The sequence below is a fragment of the Crotalus tigris genome, unplaced genomic scaffold, assembly GCF_016545835.1.
Source record: "Crotalus tigris isolate CLP2741 ecotype Arizona unplaced genomic scaffold, ASM1654583v1 scf7180000024167.7108832, whole genome shotgun sequence".
Lineage (NCBI taxonomy): Eukaryota > Metazoa > Chordata > Lepidosauria > Squamata > Viperidae > Crotalus > Crotalus tigris.
In genome coordinates, this window is record NW_024100417.1 from 672,869 (window position 1) to 687,982 (window position 15,114).

The 15,114-nt window shown below is 37.1% G+C and overlaps 2 long non-coding RNA genes across 4 annotated transcripts in view; one reads left to right on the forward strand and one right to left on the reverse strand.

Annotated features, from left to right (window-relative positions):
- The window catches only part of LOC120298936, a 19,435-nt gene extending 14,000 nt beyond the window's left edge, over positions 1–5,435 (reverse strand). The window contains exon 1 of the long non-coding RNA XR_005554276.1: positions 5,341–5,435. This is a non-coding gene — a long non-coding RNA (uncharacterized LOC120298936). The remainder of the gene's footprint in view (positions 1–5,340) is intronic.
- LOC120298935 overlaps positions 5,057–15,114 on the forward strand; it is a 26,298-nt gene continuing 16,240 nt past the window's right edge. For 2 of the 3 annotated variants that reach the window (XR_005554275.1, XR_005554273.1), the window contains exons 1-2: positions 5,057–6,830; positions 7,567–7,634. This is a non-coding gene — a long non-coding RNA (uncharacterized LOC120298935). The remainder of the gene's footprint in view (positions 6,831–7,566; positions 7,635–15,114) is intronic. The other variant, XR_005554274.1, reaches the window with a different exon arrangement.

Below are 15,114 nucleotides of genomic sequence, written 5' to 3' on the forward strand. Positions count from 1 at the left end.
GCTAGTCCACTGATAGCACTGCTTTTAATATGGATTCCTTGAATTCATAATTATATGTCCTTCTAGGAAACAGGTACTGGCAATCATCAATACAAATAGAAAGCAAAGATCTGGTTATACCCTCAATCATATTGAACATATTAATTGTGTACAAATAATGCCTTAATCCTGTCAGGACTTGTTTTCTCCCTACACAACTATGTTTCCTGTGTACTAGCAATTGTCCCTGCTGCTGCATAGAAGAGTTTAATGGATAATCTCCTTTTACTCTGGTTCAAATGACTGATGGAAGAACTTTAATAGTGGCAAAGAACCTGTGACCATCCATAGAATGTTGAACTACACATTCTAGCTGTATAATCAACTTGGCCAATGGCAAATGATGCTGGAAATGATAATTCATCAATATCTGGAGAGTTCTAGTACATTTCCTGAGAATTTACAGTATGGTTCATAGATAACGTTCATTAACAAGAGAAGAGTGGCTAGGTATTGGTAAGGATACTTATGAATCATATACCTATGATTCCCTGACTATTACAAAAAGTTTTTTATAGTTCTATAAAGTGAAAAAAATGCATATATTTAAACTTCATTTTAATGAATTCATAGAGAAGTGCATAACTCTTGCAATTGTTTACTTATTTACCAAACATATGTCTATTAAATATGAAAGTGATATGAATATATAAACTGAATAAATATCATTTCCACGACGACATCATTGCAGAAATGATACAAATCTGTCACTTGCAACAGTTTTTATCAATTGTTCAATGCAAATTGTCCAAATTGATGCAAATGATATTACATAATGGATCTAAATCACCATGGACATTTATTGCTTTAAATGTAAAGAAAGGTAAATCAAGATTTCATTGTACTTTCATTCACTGGGCAGTAGAGGGATAATTAAAAATGTCTGAAAAAATAAGGTAAAATAAGTAAGAATGAAAGGAATCTGTTGATGGAAAATCAAAAAGTCAAATGTGGCCATAAATGTGCAATTAAGGCGTTATTCCCCCCATCTTTTTAAAATATATATTCATGAATACTGGAAGGGTTCGTGAGAAAAACATTTTTTATTTGTTATGTTAAACATTTTAATGTAAATGCTTGAATTGTTCACTCTGTGGTGTATGCACTTTGAACTTAAGATGTCAGAATAAAAATATTCATGGTTCACTTTGTGATTCTCATATTTATAATTTGTTGATCCAAAGAAAGCACAGTGTACCTATTTTTCTCACATCAATGATTAAGCAAATCAAAAATGATCATTAAAGTGAATGTTTGAGTTTCCCTTTAGGTAAAACCATTACTTTTAGGGTAGGGCTGAAGTTATGACCAAGTTACACATTTTGGTGCTATCCATAGAGTGAACGAATGATTAAAAGAGAAAAAGAAAAAGGAGATGTCTACTTAAAACTAGTAACCAAAATCTGGTTGTCAGGCAACAAAACCACTGTTTGCCTACTCTGCTTTTTTAAAGAGACAAAGTAATTACACGGCTTATCATTTTACCCTGAATATCAATACACATATACATCACTGAATTCACAGAGTCTCTAGAAGTGTCCCTAATCCCCATAAAGTGAAAGTTATAAAATGATATATCAGCATTTCTACATGATACTTTTCAAAAGTCATCAAATTTAATAAGAATGTTGAATCTCATGACATTTTGTTAATATTTTATAAGATCTGAACAAAAATCATGACATTTCAATAATATAGCAAGAGGATACCTAAGCTATTTCCAGAGAAACAGAAAAGCCAAAATTAGGTTGGATTCTTTAAAAACACTATAAAGTTTAATTTTAAAAAAGCAACCAAAATTCACTGAATTTGACAGACGTGCTTTAAATTCAAATGAGATTTGGAAAGAAATGGAGGGAAAAAATAAGGAATGTTGAATTTCTCATAGACAAAGATGGATACATAATCTAGTCAACAGAAATATACTCACAAACCTGTACTTTACACAATGGTAGTAAATATTATATCCAACCTTTGATAGGAAGTAAAAAGAATTGTGTTCCAATTTATACCAAGGAACCAAAGTTGGGGAAAGTTCTAGAAATTCATGCTGAAAGTCTGAATAAATTCTGAATAAGTCTGTATCAAGAATCCTACCGCTTGAAAATTTTTTTAATGCTAATTCAATGGGACAAAAAGAATACGAATTTCATCATTATTAAATTGCTACAGCATATTTTATGAAACACTATACTAGCACTGTATTCTTCAACTAAGTTAGCTTATTTGATATTAAGCCATTAATATCAAATAAGCTAGTTTTGAGACCAGATTTGGTAGCTAGACAAATTATGTTGAGGGTTGCTTAAACAGATGAGTACTTGCATACACCAGTGAAAAGAAATGGGAGTATTGTGTAATGCTATGATTTCCATCATTCCCCTCTCATCCATATAGTGTTTAATTTAGAAATAATTTCCTAGTCTAGAAATTACATGTCTCTAATGTTCTGGTTCTTGAACTATTTTTACAATGGCAGATCTTCAATAGTGGAATTGCGCTATTGAAATTGTTCCAATGATGTGCTTCTGAAAGAATAAATCCAAATATTATTTCCTCCTTCCATAAAATTCTTCCTTCCATGAAACCCTATTTACAAAAGGAATAATAAGTACTTCAAAAGAAAAAAAAGGTTAAAAGTGACAGAGGATCAAAGGCTAAATAATTTATTTAGCTAAAAGTACAAAAAAAAAAAAGGAAATAAACCAGAAAAATATACTGATGAAAATTTTTAAATAATTGGGTGCATTCACAAATGAAGAAAATGACAAGGAAGAACTTTCCATGAGAAAGAAATATAGGAGGAAAACTAACATATTCTAAATTACACTAATATATTTGAAAAGAGTAGGAAACCAGATTTCTGCTTCATCAATGAAGACCACATTTTTAAATTTTAAATTGCAAGTTATGTCAAACTGACAGCAATTATGCTGTTAAAGCTAGCAAATAAACCACATGTCTATAGCTGACTATTAGGGATAGTGCAAAAATATGAAGAAAAGCACTCAAAATAACAGTGTTTCTTGTTAAAAGTATCTCCCTTTATTCTGAACTCCTGTTGAATACCTGCAGAGCTTGACCTAATTCAAAATGGGGTTGGTAGCCCATCCCTGCCACCACCTTGTTCTTTCTGACAGTCTTCTTCACATTTCTCAAGCAACTTGATAAATAGATTTTTGGCTGTTTTCTTAAATATTAATAGTAAAGTACCATCTCTGAATTTTCTTGAGTAATGAATACATATTCACCCAAAGATGAAGAGATTATTGCAGGGATGTATATAGTATTACTGAATACATTCAGTGGACAGTAATAGAAAAAGCATGGATTCATGGTGTACAGAAGTTTAAATTGAAAAATTTAAAAAAGATTCTGCACATTTGAACTGTCACCCTTGCTTCTTTCTGGATATATTAATTTTTCTGTAAAATCCATCATGCAATTTTCTGTGTATCCACACAAATTTCCTAATAGTGATCTCAGCAGAATTTTAACACTTTCATTTAAATCTGATCTGGGCCTTAAAGAAAGTCTGAGTAATACAACACAGGGTAGGTATGTGTGTAATGAGGGAAGTCAACAGTGGCATCAAGACATTATTTGAAATATCACATTTTACTTCACGCCTACTTGTTGGTAACAAAATGTTGAAATTTATATTAGGATAGGCAGACTTTTATAAATGCCCAAGCATGGCATAAGAAAGAGTGGGTATCTTCTAGCGTAAGTTACCACAAAGAACATTAAAAAAAAACAGTTAAAAAAATAAGAAATAGTTCCTGCTGCCACTGAAGTAGTGAGAAGGACAAGGAAAGCGTGATACAAAATGGTGGATTGTAGTAAATGCACAGTAATATGAAATGAAAAGAGTAATTACTCAAATGAAAGATAACCTCACAAAATATCTAGAACTGAGAAATACTCTACATTTAGTGTTATAAAGATTTCATCTAGGAGACAATGGGTTTTCTAACGAATAGATTATTGGCAAAATTGCGAACAAGGGATTTTTTTTCCAACTAAAGCAAGCCCTCCTAAGAGTGAGGGAAACTAGAACCAAAGTCTGCCTTCAATATTACTATTGTCTCTATGGCAATGAGAAACAGGGAATCTAGAAAGAATTAATGAAATATTCCATGCTTCACAGTTCGCAAAAGCAGTTGTTGAATCTCTACATTCAACACGTGCTTTTAGTAAGCAGAGCTAAGATATCTTTCTGTTTATTGTCCTGGAAAATTGTTATTAGTAAAAAAATTTTTTGTTAACAACACATTGTTTACAAAAATTCAATTGCTTATTGATGGGATTTTTTTTTTTTTCAGAAAAACGAATTCTGTTGTTTTGGACAACAGAGGCCTAAATTAAGCTTGAGATAAAAAAGCTAGACTTATCAACACAAATCAAAGCCACTAAATTCCATTCCAACTTTGCATGGCAAATGACATATAGTTTGCTGTAGTGTGGTCCATCAAAGTTTATATCAGCGGCAACAGGAGAAAGGTTCTTGATTATGAAAGAGAAAATTAAGCAAAGTGGGTATTTTGAAAAATTCACTCACCTTCCTTGTTCCTGGAAAACATTTATAGATTTCCCCCAATAAAAAACACCTAATAAATCTTGAAGAATATCAGAAAACAACCTAATACCACAAATTATCTTGCTGAACCCCAAAATTGTGCCAGTGAGACAAAAATAAAATTTGAACAAGTAACAAATCATCATTTAAATTATAAGTACAAAACAGATTGCAAATAGTTAACACTTACAAAATACTGAGATGAGGATAACATGGCAGAATTCTCCCTCTTCTTGAAGACAGCATATAAAATTCCCCCAATCATTCTCCAAAGAGCTAATTATTTCTGTATCCCTTTGTTAGCTCTATCAAATTTTATGTCCCCAGAAAGGGGCATTTCTTGCAATGTCTTTCAGCCTTGCAAAACTAGACAATCTTAGCAGGGGCTGCCATGTTGAATTGCAAGTCTGATATGATTCAACAATTTTCTTTCTCCTGCGTAGGGTGGCAAATATCCAAAATCAAAAAAACTTATCCAATTACCCAAAATCAAAATATTTTGAAAAATCAAAAGAAAATCCTGATTAACAGTTAGGAGAAATAATAAATAATAAAGCCCACCAACAAGTTGGGTTGGTTTAAATAAATGGAATGTTTTAGCACAAAAAGCGAGAAGAATAGAGGAGGGAAGAAAGGATGTAGGAGTAGCAAGTGCCAAAGCACTTGGACAAATAAAATGGAATTTTAAAATATTTTCAAAAGAGCTACATTTGATTTCGTACCAGAAAGAGATGTGCCGGGAAGGAGAAAGATTTTGCTGCTCAGTAGCCGCTGGCTTTAACTTCGATGATCTGGACAATCATCAGGAATGGTTTCTTTTTTCAAGAAAGGCCAGTTTCAGTGAAACAGCTCCCCCCCCCCCATGCGTTCCCTTTTCCTTCTCAGAACAGTTCAGCGCCAAGAAATGGGCGGTGCCTGCATGCCAGGCTTCATCCGAATGAGACGCCAAGGCCGACAAGAGGCTGGCATAAAGAGAAGCTGGCACAAATTCCTCCACTTAGAACTCCACTTCAATATACCCTTCAAATAGTCTCCCTTTATTAGCAAACTGAAAAAAACAAAAAACAAAATCCATGGAACCCTCCCACCCCAAGCAAATATCTCTAAAGTTTCTCAGTCTCTATTGAGAACCATTTCCAAAGGGCAATTTCCAACCAATACCTATTCTTTCAACCCATGCCAGTTAAAACAAGCAGCTCATTCTCTCTTCTCTCTGGGTTAGCAGCCCAAGGTATGTACATAAAATAAATGTTGACTTCTACTTCCCTAACTTGAGATGTTGAAGGCAGCAAGCTCCTTTAAAACACAGCTAAAGATGAAAGACAAAATGAAACAAAAAGAAAACAAACACAAAACAACCCTCTCAAGTTATACAAGAAGCAGTTTCATTTTGCGAAATGTTTCTTCTGTCGGTGGCAAAAATGGAGTTAAGAGACATAAATGGAGATGAGGATGGTTTAAAAACAAATCAAAGCAAGCAAACAAACTACCGGGATATGCCAGAAGAGGACACCCTCCCTCCAGCTCCCATTTTCCATTTTTTCTGTGCCAGCCTTAGACAGAGAGATAGAGAGAAAAGGGGGAAAAAAGGAAAGAAAGCAAGCGAGCGAGCGAAAGGGGCAGTGAATAGCTGCTCGTTCAGAAATGGGCCTACAGCCATTTCCACTTTGGAAGCCTCAGCAGTCGTTCTCTCTCTCTCGCTCGCTCTCCCTGCATTCTCCCTGCCCACTCTGGCTTAGCTGCCAAGTCAGAGTTGGCACTGCTTCCCAGGCAGCACGGAACAAAGCCATTTCCCATCCCTGTACAGGCAACTGTCAATAAGCAAAGTGACAGTCACATCTCCTGCATGTTAATCCTAATGGACAGGAGATGTTTGCAAGAGAATAAAAAGCCCCTTCGCCCCTCCAAAGCCGTACAATAAAATCATTTAAAAAATAAATAAAGGAAAAAGCCTTCTTCGTCGACCCTATTTGGAAGGATCATTTAAAAATACAGCTGTCTGCAATAAGGATTGGAGAGGGAACGAAGGGGGGGGGAGATGAGGGTTTACCCACTAACACCCTGGCAAACAAGGCTGCTTTGCATCTGTTGTACCTGTTCCTGTTGCCTTCCTTGCCTCTTGGAATCGTGACAAGAGAGAAAAGTCGCCTCTGGTGGGTTGCTCAAAGCTGCGGGTCTGCAGCCCTGTGCAGGAAGTTGGCACCGATCCCAGGTAGGACTTTACTCCCACATTTCTACCCTCCACCCCCTCCCGCTTCTTCCCCTCCCCTTCTTCTTCTTCTCCACCCACCCACCCACCATCTCCCTTGGTAAATTTCACCCTGCTCTTCCTCAAGCCTGTACTTAACTTACCTTTCCTCCCTGCACCACTGTGTGCATGGCTGTGCATGCATGTACATTAGGAATCAATCAGATGCACTCAGGACCTTCTAGAATTCAAGCTAAGAAGTACAAACACCCCTTAAGGGTGACCCAGGTGGTAAAGACAGCAACAGCTTCATATCTGCACTAGTTCTCCTACATGCTGTTTCACACATGGGTTGGGTAGTGGTTGGGTTAATTCTTTTTTTCCATGCTGCCAAGGAGACTGGACAGTACACGGGGGGGGGGGAATTCTCCGAACTCTGTACAGCACAATGAATGGAAAATGTTGAGCTTCGTGAAACTCCCAAATCCAATCCCTCCCTCCCCTCCCCTTTCTGCATTTTTAATACTGCCCGGGTTCTGAATTGTTTTGAGCCCACGGTTGGGAGGGAACATACAGTATGGACTCTCTGCTATTGGCAAGAGTCTTGCTGGGGGTGGGTAGGTAGGGGAGAACCGAGTTCTCACAATCAAACAGCGAGAAGAGCAAAGAGAAATTAACATCCAATTAGTGCCATGTTTAACGAAGGAGACAGAGACAGCCGTTGTTTTATTGCTCTGTTCTTTTCTTTTGAATCTGACAGGCAGCGCAAAAGGCACCTCCAGATTGCAGTGACGTCATTTTCCCCTCTCTCTTCCAAGTTTCACAAAGGTTTGTCAAGTTAGACAAAAAAATTAAAAAGAAAAAAAATACATTTATGGCCAAATGTCACAAAAACAAAAATTAAAAATAAGAGTTCTGTCTCTCTCTCTCTCTCTCTCTCTCTCTCTCTCTCTCTCTCTTTCTGTGTGTGACTCCCTCTCTCTCTTTTTTTCTCTGTCTATGTCTGTGTGCCTTTGCTTGTTTTCCGGCTCACTCAGCTTGTAAAAGTTTGAGCTGTGTGACACTCCTCCCGGCCTCCTTTGGCAGCGTGACAAGAACTGCTTTGGTGTATCAAAGAGAACAGGCAGCTTTTAAGGAAGAAACTCAATTCAGAGAGATTAAAGAATTCTAATGTTTTAATCAAGGGAAAGCAAGGGGATGAGGGGGAGCTTTTCCTTACATCTGGTGCAACCTAAGTGGCTCTCTAGATGCTGCTCCTGCAATTTAGAATTAAAGGAGTAGAGGAAATGAAAGAACCAAAACTAGCCAAGAAAGTAGTATTAACCACCCCACTGTTTCTCTCTCCATAGTTGTGAATTTCCAAGCCTTCTATATGGAGAAAGATTTATTTTGAAATATTCTTGGGCATCATGGGTGCAGGCAAAGTCTTTCCAGTAACACATACAATTCTCACCTATTAGGGTAAGAACATTATAACGACATATTTCTTCCTACCAGACAGCCCCATATTCTCTCATCAAGGAAAATAGGACCCTTAATAATCCTGTAACAAAACCTGGCAATTCCTTGCTTTCTGTCCCTCCCAGCCCCTGACCTTTATACCTGGGCCTCTTGTATCCTATCCAAACTGCTCAGAATTGATTTCTCCAGCTTGAAAGAAATGTAGCAGAGCTTTACGAGCACGTTTCCCTGGCCAAATTAACTGGACTGAGTGATATCCCTTGGTGACTAAATGGCCGCTGTTACAGCTCAGCAGCCTTTGGAACCAAGCGGAGCCATCTAGAGGCAAACGTACCAATTCTGGGCTAAAAGAATCCCTGTTCAAAAATAGGATAACACCAGGGATATTTCTGTACTAAGATCATTTTAATTTCTAAACCATATTGAGTATACCGGACAAAAAGCAACATGTAAATGAATACAGTATTCATGTCTTTATTTGAAAAGGAAATGGTAAGCTTCCTTACTCCCACCCCTTCCTTGTCCCCATGAGGGGAAACATCGGCGCAGAGTTCTGTTATGATTCTTTAAGGCAGATTTCATTGTCATGAAAATACAACTAATCACACTACGTGGTTGGTGCTGTGGCACTGGGAATAAACTGTGATGCCAGCAACAAAGCCATCAGTCTTTTCTTGGCTTGCAATATGCTCATTTTTAATCTAGGACTGGGCTTTTGGCTAGATTTAGAGATGGACCATGACTTAATAAACATCAGCCAGTAAGAAAAGTAGAGTAAGGTTGCTATTGTTAAGAGAAAGAGAACCCAACAATTACAAATAAGTACTATATACTGTCCACATCAATCTTGCGCAGGCAGAAAGAATGTACACTAAATACATCCACTTCTTTATCTATTCTGGGATATTTTTAAAAAAGAATGACTTGGTCTTTGAAGTAAGTAATGGAAATGGTTCAAAGCAACATGGGCTCTGCCATAACAAACAGCTTTGTAGCTAACCTGAAGTATTTGAAGATAATCTGGAAATATTTTAAAGATTTCTTCCTCTAATGTGAATATTGTATTATATGTTTCATTACTTCAAATGATGTATTCCCTTTTCTGTAGAGTGTTATAAAGAAAAACAGTATAAAATTTCCTTTAGAAGCAAAACTAAATAGACTAGAATCTTTTTATAATTTGATTTAAATTGATTTCACCACTTCTGTGAAATTTCTAAGATTAGAGAAGATACTGGCAATTAGAAAACCTGAGCAAAAAAAATGTTTTGGAGTTATTTGTTTTTGCTGCAGAATGGCATTTTATTTTGTTCTCCGTTATTTTTGCATAATAAAACAAGAAGCAATTGCTGATAGGGATGCAAATTTTTTTTGTAATGAATGTAAACCTGAACCGAATGAAAATCATTTGCTTCAGTCTTCATTTGTTAAGAAACAAATGCTATTATTTGGAGTTTTTTGTTGTCTCATTCATACCTATTCATCACTGATTCTGGGGCAGAATGGGGCTTATGCTCCTCTAGTGAAAGCAGCTGTCTTTGGCAGTCACCATTTTATTTTTCTACAATGCCCAAGATATTTTACATCATCCGAAGGCATTCTGTGGTTAAAAAAAAGTCCATCAATTTCACAACATGAAAAATTCTAAAGGATTCAGAAACAAAAATAATCAAATGATGATTAGAAAAATCAGATCAGAGAAAAAAAGAATATAAAAGCAATTCAACCTGAGAGCCATAAAAGCAAATGCATTTGAAATGACTGAATAACAAAAGAGGTACGATTTATTTTGTTAGTATGCTTGTAGGCTGCTCCAATCATTTAACTCTGGATGGCATACAACTCCCAAAACATGTAATCTGGAATTGAAAACAAATCATAGAATGTAATATGTAAAACTGGGACTCATTTTAATACAATAAAACCAATTCCTTATTTGGAAGGATAGTAACAATAATAACATTAAAATAAAGCTAGATCGAAGCCACTAGCTGGCAATGGTTAGACCACAAATGTCATAGTTGAAAGTCATCCATTTTGATTTTCACCAGAAATTTTTTTCCTACAAAATTCCTTTCCTATTATGCTTAAATCTTGCTAAATTTCACTCCTACGTGCTGTCTTATTTTAATATACTATTACTGTATTAATGATGTTATCCAGCTAGTTTTTGTTACCTAATATCTGGAAAATTGTCTTTCTAGATTCTAGAACTGCTCTAGAACTTTGTGATGTTGGCCTAACAAAGAGTTCCTTGCATTGGAGTTTCATGTTCAAACTATGACCACAGTGGGTGGTCATAGCGAGTCTTTTACAAGAAGGAATAGGAAGTCCACCCTGGGACTAGGAGAATGCCCAAAGAGAAGAATGAAAAAAGTAGGGATGAGGATCAAATGAAAGAACCACATTTCATTGCAAAGTTGAACAACTACTCCCTCTTTTCTTTGCAAATTGAAAACTGACCCATTAAGGCAACGGTCCTCAATCTTTCTGGCTCTGTGGACTAGTGGTGGAGATGGGGGAGAGGGGATGGTTTCATGCATGTGCCTGCTGCTTGCACATGAGATTTGCATGCTCATGAGCTTTCCACTGCTTGTGCAGCCCAGTTACCAACAGGCCATGGCCCGGTACCATGCCACAGATCATGTTCGAGGACCCCTGCATTAAGGGATTCTGTAGCCTATTCGAACAATTTGCTTCCCACTGCTGCTACTCCAAGAAATGGTCTAGGACCAATGTATGAAGAACAGGATAAGGAGACCATGTTAATTTGGAGTAGGGATTTTGGTTTTAGTATCGACCTACATATTTGGCAAGAACTGTGGGAAAGGAATAGGAAACTCACTTTAGCTACTGTACCTCATATAAGGAAAATCTTTACATGGGGCTACCCTTGAAAAGTATTCGGAGGCTACAGTTGGTCCAGAATGCAGCTGCGCGAGTGATAGTGGGTGCTCCTCGACACACCCACGTTACACCTATCCTCCGTGAGCTGCACTGTTTGCCTATTGGTCTCCGGGTCCAATTCAAGGTGTTGGTTATTACCTTTAAAGCCCTATATGGCTCAGGGCCAGGCTATTTGTGAGACCGCCTACTACCTCATAGTTCCCTTCGTCCGGTTAGATCCCACAGGCTGGGCCTCCTTCCGTCGGCCAAGCAGTGCCATTTAGCAGGGCCGCGGAGGAGGGCTTTCTCTGTGATGGCGCCCACATCTTGGAACCAGCTCCCCCCCCCGGAGATTAGGACCGCTCCCACCCTGTTGGTTTTCCGTAAGCTGCTTAAGACCTGGCTTTTCTGGCAGGCCTGGGGTTTATAAAATCTGACCCCTGGATGACTGTTATTGTACTGTTTGTTTTGTCATATTTTATGGTGTTTTTATTGTTAGCCGCCCAGAGTCTTGCGGGAGTGGGGCGGTTTATAAATTTTTAAAAATAAAATAAATAAAATAAAGATGTTTTATAGATGGCATTTCCCATTCACATTGCATTTTTCTCATTTTTTTGTCTAGTGGAATAATCTGGTATGTATGAGAAAACAAATAATTCTTGGCATTAAATTAAATTGAAATAGTTTTATTATTTTTAATGAACAACACAGATAATGTCAAACACTCAACTATCCTTCCCTAAAAAAGTGAACCTTCAGTTTCCATCACCTTCATGCAGCTTAGCCAATAAATGATAGTTCAGCTTCTAATAGACTAGAGGCTTCTTTTCTGATCTAGATAATAATAGAGGCAGGAAAATGTTCTCCTTTATGCTGCTATCTATAGATTTAAGATATTGTTTCTTGCTTTAAAAGCAGGTAGGTTTGTGATTAGGCCCAATATATGGAGCAGTTTTAAAACTTGGGAGTAGATTAGCATAATGTTCATTTCTGCCACTGTGATTGTGCCTATCTATTAAGATATTAAGAGTCAGTTTGATGTAATGGTTAAGGTTCCCAATCTAGAAAACAAGAGACTATGACTTTTTAATCCCACTTTAGGCATGAAAACCAGCTGGGTGGTTTTGAGCCAGTCACTCTCTCTCAGCCCAACTCACCTCAGAGTTGTTGTGGGAAAAATAGGAGAAGGGAGGGATATTATTACTATACGTTTGCCACCTTGAGTTGCTTATAAAGTAATAAAGGTGGGATAAAAATCTAATAAAATAAGTTCATACTTCAACCATGTTTCTAATTCTTGCTGTGCTTAGAACAGTTCATCTCAGCTGCATTACCTCATTCTTATTACAATTTTGCATTTATATTGGGATCCTTTCTCACTTTTTCTTCATAAAAGCCTTGTAGTATGGGCTATATTAATGGTTCAAAGTCACCAGTGAGATCCATGATCATATAGAAACTTCAACTTGGATCTCTATAGTGATTATCTAACATCTTAATGACTGCAATTTTATTTAGACCAAGTCATTTCTTGTTGATAGCTTTTTGTTTTGCTTTGTTAAAAAAAGTTGTGTGATATAGAATGGTTGGCTCCATAACATCCCCCCCCCCCGGAATGGGCTGGCTGGCATATTCTGGATGTGATTCATATATTTCCAGAAGTGCACAATCCATAATAAGAAATAATTACTACTACTGCTTTACAGTGAATTTCCCCCCGTCCTGGATAATATACTTCTGGATATGCGTGCAATGAATTTCCCCCTGTCCTGGATAATATACTTCTGGATATGTGTGAGCCATTCCAGAACTGATCAGCTAATTGTAGAAAAAAATGGAAATTCTGAGCTAAGTATGTTTTGTACATGTATTCTTTTTTGCTTATCCTTATTTTATAATTTTTATGAGATTTTAATTTCTTAAAAAATCTTTCTGCAAGCCACACATAATTTGTCCTGCTCCTGGCTAAGACATGATTTCAATGCTTGCCACTTTCACTCTGAATTCAACATTCAAGGATTGACCTGGATTATGGGCTTCCTAATGTCATCTCCAAATGAAACACCAAGAAAGGAGACTAGGGATTAAGGGCTAGCAAGCTATTTACTGCTGACTTGTTTGTGTGCCAAAATCCAGTCATGCCCTTCGTAGGAAGCCTACTCCCCTCTCCCCCTCTCCTGTTGGGATCTGTTGTCTTCTTATCTACATGCTGCCTCTCTGGCACTGTACAACAGGAGCAGAGGAAAGCAAACATTCCTATCACTCTAGGCTAAGGGTGTGCTCCATGGCATCAATAATGCTTCCTCTGTTTAGCAAGCAACACTGCATCATCTTCAGTCATATCCTACGCATTCTTGTCCTGACTGGAAAGCACCTTCACTGCACAGTAGGCAACACTACAATTTTGATATTGACACACCGCTGACATTTGGTGTTTAGTAAGTGGGACTTGGACTAAAGTTTCTCTTTAGGTGTTCAACCAATCCCATTCTGTTATTTTTCCTCAAGATTTCTTGATTTCTCCACTCCTGCTCCAATTGACAATTTTCTGTGACCATTCATCCTTACTCCAAAACTCACTGGCCCAATTTCCTTTCTTTTATGTGGATATGTACTTTTTGTTGCTTTGGTTGTTGTTATTGAAGTTATGTATATTTTGAATTGCTTGACTCCAACTGGCTTCTATGAAATTATTTTTGCCTCAGAGTAGCTGTGTGCATGAATGTGTACAAATGGTGCATTTGGGTAGTAACCTCATGACAATGAAAGTCTTAAGTTTAAAAACAACCAGAATAACATTAAACTGCTGAAGCTTCAAAGCTATAGTAAAGGCATGGCAAATACTCAAAATTGTGAGACATTTAATTTTAAAAGATTCATCATGATTTTGCAGGTGGGTACATAAGGTGGGTACATAAAGCCAATTGTGACTCACAGAATCAGAGATGACCTGATTTTAAATTGCAAATCTGTAAAGATGGGCTTATCTTCCAAGTCTGTGAAGATGGGTTTTACTCTTTGCAATGCACTCGATTAGTTTGCAGCAAAGTTTTTCTAACGATGAAGGGCAATGGTAGCAGCTTTTAGAATTAATATCTTTTAAAAAAAGGTCACAATATAATGAAAGTATGCCAGGAGCCACTGAATTTTTAGATGAAAACAGCTGACATGGAAAACCTAACTTTGAAATTTTCAGATTCAAAACTTGGAAATGAACTCTTGCAAAATAAACAAATTTCAAACTTCTATCTCAGCTTTTGCTTGCATATCAAGCTTCAAAAATATAAACCTTTCTATAAACCTTTCCTGACATGGATACTCAAGTGTTTCAAATAGTTTAAATGACTGTACTGGTCAATGTTTTTTTGGGGTGGAGGTGGGGGTGGGGGAGATCAGCAACTAAACTCTTTTCTTCCATCATACATAATTTTGCAACTTCATCTTTGAGAATTAAAGCCAGGGTTGCTTTAAAGTTTTATTTGGACTCTGTTTTTTGTTAAGAACCCTGCTTGAAAAATATCGAAAAATACATTGAAATGGGGGAGGGGGGATATGAAATGGAATATCATTTGTTGTTCAAGATGATAGCATTATCTCCCAATGGAACTAGATATAAAACACACAGGAAACCAATAAAAGGGGAGAAGGGCATATGCTCTCCCTCAAAATAGATGCAAGATATAGAGAAAGACACAATTATACATCAAGAATATTAAATTAGTGAACCACTTGCTAGAGTTTGTTACTGAGAAGGCCTGAGGAATTACAAAATGGGAGGTACTTAGTAACTTTGCTCAAGGAAATAGTTCTCAAAATTCAAAACAGCTGTATTATGCTAAAAATAGGGAACGATCAGAAGAAGGAAGTAAGCTCTCAGCCGCATGTGTCCTGTTTTAGTAGATCTGAGGTACTGTACTAATACTGGTGGCTCCTCGACTCAGCGAAGTCTGCATTGGACTTG